Below are 13145 nucleotides of genomic sequence, written 5' to 3'. Positions count from 1 at the left end.
TTCCTGAGGTGGTGACGGAAAAGTTAGGAAAAGAAGTCAGTCTGGGCAGGATGGCAGGTCCTTTTTCTAGTCCTCCCTTACTGAATTTTAAGGTATCGCCGCTAGGTATAGTTCCGAAGAAAGAACCCAATAAATTTAGGATGATACACCATTTGTCCTTTCCTAGGGGATCGTCCGTGAATGACGGCATTGATCCGGAATTGTGCTCGGTGGTTTACACTTCTTTTGATGCAGCTATGCATTGGGTTCGGATGTGCGGTCAAGGCGCCAAGTTAGCAAAGACAGATATAGAAGCAGCGTTCAGGCTTCTACCTGTCCATCCAGATAGTATGCATTTGTTAGGGTGTTATTGGAATGGAGGTTATTTTGTTGACCGTTGTCTTCCCATGGGGTGTTCTCTATCCTGCGCGTATTTTGAAACCTTTAGCACCTTTTTGGAATGGGTGGTAAAAGACGTGTCAGGTTTAGATGCATGTATACATTATTTGGATGATTTTTTGTTCATAGGGGCAGCCCAGTCTGCTGACTGTTCGATACTATTGCATTCAATGGAAAAAGTTGCCAAGAATTTTGGGGTCCCGTTAGCTGCAGATAAGACAATGGGCCCAGTTACTGTTTTAAGTTTTTTAGGTATCGAAATTGATTCGTTGGAAATGGTTTGTAGATTACCTTTGGAAAAAATTGGTGCATTGCGTGAAGAAGTGTTCAGAGCGCACAGGGCGAAAAAATTGAGATTGCGTGAGGTACAGTCATTGTTAGGTAAGCTAAACTTCGCTTGTCGTATCATGCCGATGGGTCGAGCATTTTGCAGGAGGTTATCATTGGCAACCGCAGGTGTAAAATCCCCCGTCCATTTTCTTAGATTGAGAAAAGAATTACGTGAGGATCTGGCAGTTTGGGCGAGATTTTTGGAGAACTACAATGGTAAGTCAGATGCTTTGGGCCTGTTTGTTGCGGTGGTTGATGGAAGTGGTTTTGGATTGTTTTTTCAGGGTGCTTGGCTGTTGGCTGAATGGCCTGTTTTTTGGAAAGAACAAGGGTGGTCAGCTAATCGAGTGTTGACGCACTTGTTTCCCATTTTGGTGGCCTTGTCGTTATGGGGCAAGGTTATCATGAATAAGAAAATACGTTTCCCATGTAGGTCTGAAAGTGGGGTGAGGGTGCTGAATTCATTGTCAGCGGATTCCTCATTAGTGGTAAAAGTTTTGCAACAGATGGTCTTTTTCGGTTTATCGTATAACTTGTGGATCGTAGCTGAAGTCAGGTCATTGGAGAGTAATCCAGTTGTTGTAGCTCTTTCTCATCTCCAGGGGGAACGTCTTCGAGAGCTGGTGCCTCAGGCGGAAACAGAGGGCATGGAGTGTCCGGTGGAGTTGTGGAATCTTCCTGGCGGGCTTTAGATGGTCTATTGGTGAACTCTTTATCAGTTAGGACCTGGAAGCAATATGATCATGCATGGAGGGTCTGGGAAGATTGGATCGGTGTTTTAGGGGATTGTTTGCAGGACGAACCCAGATTGCTTTTATTGATTGGTCATTTAAAAGAAAAGGGTTGGTCCGTTTCGAAATTGAATAAATTGATAGCAGGGCTAGCTTTTGGTTTTAAGGCAAGGGGGGTCAAGGATGTGACGAAATCATTCCTGGTATGTCAGGCTTTGAAAGGATGGAAAAAGGGTTGGAAGGTTGAAGATTTGAGACGTCCTGTTTCATACGAGGTGCTTTTGGTTTTAGGCGCACAGTTGCCGTCGGTATGTTTATCGCAGTGGGAAATCGACCTTTTCAGAGTAGCTTTTGCTTTAGCCTTTTTCGGTGCATTTCGCCTCGGGGAGTTGGTCAGCCCCTCCAAATTAATAAAAGGGGGATTACGGAGAGAAGATGTTAGTGTGTTTGATGACAGGGTGGAGATTTTACTGCGTTTTTCTAAGACTGATGTTTGGGGTAGAGGTTGCAAAGTGGCGTTGTTTGCGGTTTCGGGTTCCATTATGTGTCCAGTATTATGCGCGAAGAATTTCACTAAACGTGGGGGCGTTTTATCCAACCCCTTTCTGATTCATGAAGATGGGTCCTTTTTGTCGCGATTCCAGTTTATCGCAGTGTTTAAACGATGTTTGGCAGATGGGGGTATTTCGCCCACTAATTACAGTGGACACTCGTTTAGGATTGGGGCGGCCACCGAGGCGGCCAGAAGAGGTCTAGGTGAAGATGTGGTCAAGAGAATTGGTCGGTGGGAATCAATTAGATTCAGATCTTATGTCCGCCCTGATTTAGTGGAGTAGGATTTATTTGCTTCGGGAATGATGGTTTTTCTTAATGATGTTTTTTGTTGTTTATTTTAGGCAATACATCCCGTTTGGTCTGGATTTTAGGCCATTCTTTCGTGTTCTGGGCGGCACTGAGGGCGGAGGTTCGGCCTGACGGGCGGCAGCTGGGGTTCCAGAGAGACTCCGCGACGTTGCGTTGGATCGGGAAGCGCGGGATGGTCTGGAGTCAATTCCTGCCAGAATTTCATCGATTCGTACGTTTAGATCGGGCCCCGGATTTGGTGGTTGTGCATCTGGGTGGGAACGATTTGGGGAAAAGACCTTGCCGGGAACTGATAAAAGACATAAAATTTGACATGTTACGGTTGTGGGCGTCGTTCCCTAAGCTGTTGGTTGTATGGTCTGACATTGTCCCTCGGAAGGTGTGGCGCGGGGCCAGGTCAGTTGAAGGTATAAACAAGGCAAGGATCAAAGTGAACAGGGCAATTTCTCGTTTCATGTCACGAAACGGAGCAGTGGTTATTCGGCACGTTAATTTGGAATCTGGAAAAGGGGAATTTTGGAGGTCAGACGGGGTTCACTTGAATGAGGTGGGGACAGACATGTGGTGCTTGGCCATTCAAGAAGGCATTGAAACCGGCCTAAAAATTTGGAGGGACATAAATGTCTGAGGTGGCAGAACATTTATGTTGGTGGCGGGGGAGGGAGGTCCTCGGAGTTGGTGGAAAGGGCGTTGGAGGATTGCAGGGGGGGGATCTCTATTGGTCCTGGACTCCCCGGAGTGGTTTATGAGTGGATGTGGGCGATCCGTAGGTGGAACGGATAATCGTGGGATTTGGTATTTGTTGTTTTTGGCCGGGCTGGTCATTAGCTGCCTCTGAGCTGGTGCTTTGCGGCTGGGGGTAAGACTAAGCCTGGAGGCCAAAAAATAGGAATATTAAGGAGAACATAGGAAAACCTTAATTTGGGGCTTCGAGGACCATCCCTTCCGAGTTTGGGTTGTTGTTATATTTTTGTAATTGTATGTTAATAAAAAGGCTGCTGTGGCCATTTAATCCAAGATTTTGTGTTATGTCATTTTTGGGTAATGTTAATCAATGTTGCTGTAAGCTGGGGGTGGAATAGTTTAAAAGTTTCGGGAAATGGGGTATAGTCATCTTAGGCGCTTGTGAGTCAAGTGTACCCCACACGTCAAGAAAGGCCGTACGGGGCCCCGGGCCATCATGGGAGGCCGCCATGACGGGGTCACGTTGCGAACAGCCAGCGCCAAGAAAGGGGGGTTGATAAACATTAGGGGGTTAACACGGGCTGCGTGTGATTTTTTGAATTTGGGAGGGGGAGGGGTTAAACAGGAGATGATAGGAGGAGTTATGGGGGCGGTGATCTTGCTGGGCGGGAAAAAAGAGATAACCGCCATATCCACGTCAGTCACTTCACCGGAGCGTTCACTCACCTGCCTATTGTGAGAGAACGAAGCTCCCACCCACCCTCCCTTAATTTTTGGGTTGATTAAATTTTGTGATGAAGTTAGTCGGGGTTGTTAACAGCATTTATTTTAATTAGTGAAGGTTAATTTTGTCATAGCAGTAAGGCGGGGGAGGGAGGTCCTCGGAGTTGGTGGAAAGGGCGTTGGAGGATTGCAGGGGGGGGATCTCTATTGGTCCTGGACTCCCCGGAGTGGTTTATGAGTGGATGTGGGCGATCCGTAGGTGGAACGGATAATCGTGGGATTTGGTATTTGTTGTTTTTGGCCGGGCTGGTCATTAGCTGCCTCTGAGCTGGTGCTTTGCGGCTGGGGGTAAGACTAAGCCTGGAGGCCAAAAAATAGGAATATTAAGGAGAACATAGGAAAACCTTAATTTGGGGCTTCGAGGACCATCCCTTCCGAGTTTGGGTTGTTGTTATATTTTTGTAATTGTATGTTAATAAAAAGGCTGCTGTGGCCATTTAATCCAAGATTTTGTGTTATGTCATTTTTGGGTAATGTTAATCAATGTTGCTGTAAGCTGGGGGTGGAATAGTTTAAAAGTTTCGGGAAATGGGGTATAGTCATCTTAGGCGCTTGTGAGTCAAGTGTACCCCACACGTCATGACAAAACTGGTGTACCTGTATGACTAGAAGGTAAGGTAGGGTGCACTATACAAAATTATATGCAAAATGTAAAGAGAGGGTGCTGCAACATGCATAGAAAATGTATCAATGTGCATGAAGAAAAAGACCTATGCATAAAATGCGCACAGCTCAGTATGGGAAAAATATATACAAAATATCTTTATTGACCACAAAATGCACAGTGGATAAAAAACATTTGAAAGTCAAAAAATGACAATACAACAACCCTGGTACCAGTAAAGCCCATATGACTATATATATATATATATATATATATATATATATATATATATATATATATATATATATACATATATATATATATATATATATATATATATATAATGCAATACAAAGGAGAAACAGTATATACAATGTATAAATAACAAGGACTCAAGCCCCAGTATATGTATCAAATGAGAAGACTGTCCCCAATTCTGTGAATCACAAACAAATTGAGTGGGTGAGGGAAAAAAAAGGGAATAATAGATGGCAGTAATGAGGGAAAATAGTCAGAGCTAAAGATGTAATAGTTGAGATTCAGTGTCAGTCACCATAGACTATAGTCACCTTAGACTATCATATCTTTTGGTGTCATTATTGTGCTGTGACCCCCATTCCTTATATTATATCACAGGTCACTACATTACCTGTGGAGTCTATTGCCTCATGTAGCACCATTATAGGGCTTACACCTTGTTGAGTCTTTTTGTATATTATTGTCTACCAATTTTGGCGACACCCAACTTTGGACACATAGATTCTCACACTGTGTATATTTATTGAGCTGTATATTCCCACTCAATTTGTTTGTGATTCACAGCATTGGGGACAGTCTTCTCATTTGATACATATACTGGGGCTTGAGTCCTTGTTATTTATACATTGTATATATTCTTTTGTATTGTATCTTATATGTATATCTATAGTCATAAGGACTTTACTGGTACCAGGGTTGTTGTATTGTCATTTTTTGACTTTTAAATCTTTAAGTCTTTATCCACTGTGCTTTTTGTGGTCAATAAAGATCTTTTGTAAATATTTTCCCCATACTGAGGTGTGCGCATTTTATGCATAGGTCTTTTTCTCAAAAACTGGTGTACCTGATCCAGGTTTGTGTCGCCTTGCTCGCACCTGCCTTTACAGCTTTGCTCATAAAGTTTCAATAGGATTGAGATCAGGGCTCTGTGATGGCCACTCTAAAACATTGACTTTGTTATCTTAAAGCCACATTGTTACCATTTTGGCAGTATGCTTCAGGTCATTGTCCATTTGGAAGACCCATTTCCGCCCAAACTTTAACTTCCTGACTGATGTCTTGAGATGTTGCTTCAGTATTGATGCATAATCTTCTTTTCTCATGATGCCATTTATTTTGTGAAGTGTACCAGTCCCTCCTGCAGCAAAACAACCTCACAACATGATGCTGCCACCCCCCGTGTTTCACCACTGGGATGGTGTTCTTAGGCTTCCAAGCTTTTCCCTTTTTCCTCCAAACGTAACGATGGCCATTATGCCCAAAAAGTTAAATTTTAGTTTCATCAGGCCACAGGACATGTCTCCAAAAGTTAAGGTCTGTGTTCCTGTGTTCATTTGCAAACCCTCCCTTCCTTTGAGGTGCACTCTGTGCGCATCTACTCCCCCTTCATCCTCCAACTGGCTGTCATTTACCACCCCCAGGGCCAGCCACCACCTTCTTTGACCACTTCACCACCTGGCTACTTCATTTCCTTTCCGCGGACATCCCCACTATCATCATGGGCGACTTCAACATCCCCATTGACACTTCCCTCTCAGCTGCCACTGAACTTCTGTCTCTCACTTCCTCCTTCGGCCTCACTCAATGGTCTTCTACAGCCACCCACAAAGATGGTCACACACTGGACCTCATCTTCACCCGCCTCTGCTCCCTATCTAACCTCTCTAACTCACCTCTTCCTCTCTCTGACCACAACCTTCTCACATTCTCTTCCCTCTCCACTCCATGTCTACAATCCCAGCCCACAAACTTTCACACCCTCGCAGAAATCTTAAACATCTTGACCTTAATTCATTCTCTGAATCCCTCCTCCCTCTCACAGATATAAGTTCCTTACACAATGTGGATGATGCTGCCGCTCTATATAACACCACAATAGCTGTAGCTTTGGAATCTGCTGCCCCACTTACACATACCAAAGCTCGCAAAATCAACAGACAGCCCTGGCACACCAGCCTGACCAAAGAACTGAGGCGAGCTTCCAGGGCTGCTGAGCGCAGATGGAAAAGATCCCACTCCAACGAGCACTTCATCGCATTCAAACAGTCCCTCACTACTTTCAAGACCACACTCGCCACAGCTAAGCAAACCTACTTCTCATCTCTCATATCCTCCCTGTCTCACAACCCTAAACAGTTATTCAACACCTTCAATTCTCTCCTCCGTCCCCCAGCACCTCCTCCCTCCCCACTTATCTCAGCTGCAGACTTTGCCTCATTTTCAAGCAGAAGATTGATAACATCAGAGACAGTTTTGGTCAACAACCCCCAGAGCCCTTCCTCCCGACTTCCCAGCCCTCCACCTCCAAAACCAACATCTCCACCATTACAGAAGATCAACTCTCCACTCTACTCTCAAGATTGCATCTCACCACCTGTGCACTTGACCCGCTCCCATCCCACTTAATCCCAAACCTCACCACAGTCTTCATCCCAACCCTAACCCATCTCTTCAACCTATCACTAACAACTGGTGTTTTCCCCTCAAGCTTTAAACATGCCTCCATCACACCTATCCTCAAAAAGCCTTCTCTTGACCCATCCTCTGTATCTAGCTTTCGACCTATACCTTCTCCCCTATGCCTCCAAACTACTGGAACAACACGTCTACCTTGAACTGTCCTCCCATCTCTCTTCTTGCTCCCTCTTTGACAGCTTACAATCTGGCTTCCGGTCACACCATTCCACTGAAACTGCCCTAACTAAGGTCACCAACAACCTCTTAACCGCCAAGAGCAAGCGACACTACTCTGTCCTCCTCCTCCTCGACCTGTCGGCTGCCTTTGACACAGTGGACCATTCCCTTTTATTACAGACCCTGTCATCCCTTGGCATCACAGAGTTGGCCCTATCCTGGATCTCATCATACCTAACAGACCGGACATTCAGCGTCTCCCACTCACACACCACCTCCTCACCTCGCCCCCTATCTGTCGGAGTCCCACAAGGTTCAGTCCTAGGGCCCCTGCTCTTCTCCATTTACACCTTTGGCCTGGGACAGCTCATAGAATCTCATGGCTGTCAGTATCACCTCTATGCTGATGACACACAGATCTACATCTCTGGACCAGATATCACCTCCCTACTAACCAGAATCCCTCAATGTCTGTCCACTATTTCATCCTTCTTCTCCGCTAGATTTCTGAAACTTAACATGGACAAAACAGAATTCATCATCTTTCCCCCATCTCACACGACCCCCCAATGAACCTATCCATTACAGTATATATCTGCCCACTCTCCCCAGTCCCACAAGCTCGCTGCCTCGGGGTAATCCTTGACGCTGATCTCTCCTTCAAACCACATATCCAAGCCCTTTTCACTTCCTGCCGACTTCAACTCAAAAATATTTAGTGAATCCGTACATTCCTCAACCAAGAATCTGCAAAAACCCTAGTCCATGCCCTCATCATCTCTCGCCTTGACTACAGCAACCTCCTGCTCTGTGGACTCCTCTCTAACACTCTCGCACCCCTCCAATCTGTTCTAAACTCTGCTGCCCGACTAATCCACCTGTCCCCCCGCTATTCCCCGGCCTCTCCCCTCTGTAAATCCCTTCCCCGGCTCCCCATTGCCCAGAGACTCCAGTACAAAACCCTAACCATGACGTACAAAGCCATCCACAACCTGTCTCCTCCATACATCTGTGACCTCGTCTCCCGGTACTTACCTACACGCAACCTCCGATCCTCACAAGATCTCCTTCTCTACTCCCCTCTTATCTCCTCTTCCCACAATCGTATACAAGATTTCTTTCGCGCATCACCCCTACTCTGGAACCTTCTACCACAACACATCAGACTCTCGCCTACCATCAAAACCTTCAAAAAGAGCCTGAAGACCCACCTCTTCCGACAAGCCTACAACCTGCAGTAACCATCGATCAACCAAACCGCTGCATGACCAGCTCTATCCTCACCTACTGTATTCTCACCCATCCCTTGTAGATTGTGAGCCTTCGCGGGCAGGGTCCTCTCTCCTCCTGTACCAGTTATGACTTGTATTGTTTCAGATTATTGTACTTGTTTTTATTATGTATACCCCTCCTCACATGTAAAGCGCCATGGAATAAATGGCGCTATAACTATAAATAATAATAATAATAATCTGGCTTTTTAATGCTTCTGCAGGAGTAATGGCTTCTTCCTGGCAGAGTGGCCTTTCAGCTCATGTTAATACAGTACTCGTTTCACTGTGAATATTGACACAATCTTACCAGCTTCTGCCATCATCTTCACAAGGTCTTTTGCTTTTGTCCGTGGGTTGATATGCACATGTCAGACCAAAGTACATTCATCTCTGGTATACAGAACCCGTCTCCTTCCTGAGCAGTATAATGGATATTCCTATCTTGTTTGTACTTGCGTATAATTGTTTGTACAGATGAACAAGGCACCTTCAGGTATCTTGAAATTGTACCCAAGGATGAGCCAGACTTGCACAAGTCCACAATTCTCTTCCTGATATCTAGGCTGATTTCTTTATACTCCCATGATTCTACGCAAAGAAGCAGTGTGTTTCAGGTGTGCTTTAAAATACATCCACAGGTGTGTCTCTAATTAACCCAGATGTTGCCCCAAAACAGAAGCTTCCAAACACATGACATCATAATATGTGCAGTCCAGAATTGTTTAACCCCTTACTGACCTCGGACGGGGAAAGTACGTCCAAGGTCAGCTCCCCTGCTTTGATGCAGGGCTCCGCGGTGAGCCCGCATCAAAGCCGGGACATGTCAACTGTTTTGAACAGCTGACATGTGCCCGCAATAGCGGCAGGTGAAATCGCGATTCACCCGCCGCTATTAACTAGTTAAATGCCGCTGTCAAACGCAGACAGCGGCATTTAACTACCGCATCCGGCCGGGCGGCCGGAAATGACGTCACATGATCGGAGGTCGGCGATGCTTTAGAATGGTAACCATAGAGGTCCTTGAGACCTCTATGGTTACTGATCTCCGGCAGCTGTGAGCGCCACCCTGTGGTCGGCGCTCACAGCACACCTGATTTTCTGCTGCATAGCAGCGTTCTGATGATCGCTGTTATGTAGCAGAGCCGATCGTGCTGTGCCTGCTTCAAGCCTCCCATGGAGGCTATTGAAGCATGGCAAAAGTTAAAAAAAAAAGTAAAAAAAAATGTGAAAAAAATAAAAAAAATATAAAAGTTTAAATCACCCCCCTTTTGCCCCAATCAAAATAAATCAATAAAAAAAAAATCAAACCTACACATATTTGGTATCTCCGCGTTCAGAATCGCCCGATCTATCAATAAAAAAAAGCATTAACCTGATCGCTAAATAGCGTAACGAGAAAAAAATTCAAAACGCCAGAATTACGTTTTTTTGGTCGCCGCGACATTGCATTAAAATGCAATAACGGGCGATCAAAAGAACTTATCTGCACCAAAATGGTATCATTAAAAACGCCAGCTCAGCACGCAAAAAATAAGCCCTCACCTGACCCCAGATCACGAAAAATGGAGATGTTACGAGTATCGGAAAATGGCACTTTTTTTTTTTTGCAAAGTTTGGAATATTTTTTCACCACTTAGGTGAAAAATAACCTAGTCATATTAGGTGTCTATGAACTCGTAATGACCTGGAGAATCATAATGGCAGGTCAGTTTTAGCATTTAGTAAACCTAGCAAAAAAGCTAAACAAAAAACCAGTGTGGGACTGCACTTTTTTTGCAATTTCACCGCACTTGGAATTTTTTTCCCGTTTTCTAGTACACGACATGGTAAAACCAATGATGTCGTTCAAAAGGACAACTCGTCCCGCAAAAAATAAGCCCTCACATGGCCAAATTGACGGAAAAATAAAAAAGTTATGGCTCTGGGAAGGAGGGGAGTGAAAAACGAACATGGGAAAACGGAAAATCCCAAGGTCATAAAGGGGTTAAAGGCTTAGTAATCTTAGTGTATGTAAATTTTTGACTTTGCAGTAATTAACAAAAATGCCTTGAAACATTCTCTCTCTCTCTCATTATTCTGGTCTTTGGCAAATGTTATGGTAATCCTAATTGACCAAAAATGGAAAAGGTTTATTCTGATTTCATGTCAGATATTGAGAAAAACATGCATATGTGCCTTTTTATATAGTGTATGTAAACTTCTGGGTTTAACTGTTTATATATTTACAGTATATACAACCTTAACTCTTAACCCTGCTGTTCTGTTTGCATTTACTATACACTAGTTCTGTTCGGGTCACTATGACCCGGCTTATTAAACCTTGATTTTAGACACTCTAACTCATTTTTTTTTATAACTTTTTGCTTACTAGACTGTTTGTGAACATGTTTGGTAGTAAAAAAAAGAAAAATGAAACAGAAATTTTTTTTTTTTTGGTTTATTCAGAAAAAAACAGATCAATGAGAAAAACGAAAATAGAAAACTACACATATTTTGTAAAAAAAAAACAAACAAAAAAAATCAAATCAAACATTTTGTGATAAAAAAATAAAGATAATAAACATTACAATGTGAATATACTTACATATGATCAGATAAATTTACGATTTCTTGCATGCAAGACAATACACATGTTGTTTGCATATAAATGCTTTACAGCTATAACATGTTATACTTGTCTTGTTGTCACAAGATGAAGGGCAATAGCTGCATCTTTTTCTTTTGATGCCAGAAGAGGCCATGGGGGTAGAAGAGCTTGTGGAGGTCATGGCTTCACTGTCCTGGGCATGTTGACGGACGCTTTGTACCAGGGCTGCCGCTGCTTCTGTTCTTCGTGTAACATTTCTGTTCTCAATATAAGGTTGAACCAGTGACTTCCCAAGTTCTTCGATAAATAGTCTTCTTTTATGGAGTTTGTTGGCGTTCCAATTGGGATTTATTTCCCTCCACAAGACAAAAGAATTATAGGCTGACAAATCCAGGATATTGAAAAAGAGAATCATTGGCCACCGATTTGATTTTCTATTGCATGAATATGTTCCAACGAGTTGGTCTAACGTGTCTACACCACTTTTAGTTGCATTGTAGTCCAAGATCATATTTGGTTTTCTATCTTCCCGTGTACTTACTTCATTACTATGGTGGTTGGTACTCATTAGTATGACGTGTTAGACAGCGCGTTCTGAGCAGTCCGTTCTGCGCATAATATACACGTGTAGTGCACACCTAGTGATCTCTCCAGATGCACTCTACATTTTAGAATAGACTGTGCACCAAAAATAATCAATATAAAGCCATTTTTATGGTGCGCAGATCTCAATGCATACCCCCGGTAAAGCGCGTGTACGACCCCATTGAAATAATTTAGGAAATAAATCAATTGATATACAATAGTAGATGCAATAAATAGACCCAACTGAGTTTATAACTCCTTTATTTCACTGAAAATATGGCCTCACAGCTGTAAAAAACGATGCCGGGTCACTATGACCCGAACAGAACTAGTGTAACTTTTTTCGTGTAGCAAAAAGTAAACGAAAAAATATATATATATATATACTCATATCTAGGTCCCCCCAAATGATGAAAAGTCAAGGAGTCTCAAGTTTTAGAGACTTACAGAAAAAAATCTACAGGGCCGCAAAAAGTCTGTTCGGGTCACTATGACCCGAACAGAACAGCAGGGTTAAAATATATATAGTGCTGTAAAGAGTGAGACAGAGTATCCATCCAGCTTACAGGTTAATGTAAAACAGAGTTATATATATTGTGTACTGTAATATGTCTGTCTTTGTTAATTATTAACAGCAATACATTATAGCACCGTCTACTGACCTCAGGTACCTTCCAGTCAGGTGGAAAAAATTCCACAGTTCTATAGGTTTTTTCACAAAATATTACAGTATGTCGTGCAGCTTTGCAATCAGCCCCTAATACATCTCTAGCTTAAATTTAGTCTAGTAGATTGCTATGTGGACACTCGTCGGATCATGGTTTGATTCACATGATGCTCCCCGCAGAACACACTGACGTTTGAGAACTGCTGGTGATTATGAGAAAAGGAACTTCAAAAGATCATTTCTCCTCACAAAAACAAACACGACACACAGGAGGAGATTTTCTAACTAAAACGAGGCAGAATTCTGTCTAAAATGAAGCCAGAATGGTGTTAGTGGTTTGAATCTCATTTATTAAAAGGTTTAGACATGTTTTCCACCTCAATAGACACTTTTAGAAAGTGTCTGTAATGGGAGTATGACTATATACATTAGTAAATGGTGTGTTTCAGGTATTATAGCTTAAATAGAAATCTAAAAGGAAGCGAAATAATACATGGTGTGAACTTGGACTACCATCCATCATAAGCCATTATGATTAATTTGGTACCTGCATAATCTAAGTGTAAAGGTACCTTCACACTAAGCGACGCTGCAGCGATATCGACAACGATGCCGATCGCTGCAGCGTCGCTGTGTGGTCGCTGGAGAGCCAATCGGAGGCTGGCAGCTGACGTCAGTCCCAGCGTGCATGTCGCCGGCGTCTGACGTCATTGTCAGTCGCCGGCGAGTGCACGCTTCAGCTGCGTGGAGAGAGCAGGGGCGCGGT

Source organism: Ranitomeya variabilis, chromosome 4, assembly GCF_051348905.1.
Source record: "Ranitomeya variabilis isolate aRanVar5 chromosome 4, aRanVar5.hap1, whole genome shotgun sequence".
In the NCBI taxonomy this organism is placed as follows: domain Eukaryota; kingdom Metazoa; phylum Chordata; class Amphibia; order Anura; family Dendrobatidae; genus Ranitomeya; species Ranitomeya variabilis.
This window is presented reverse-complemented; position numbering follows the sequence as displayed.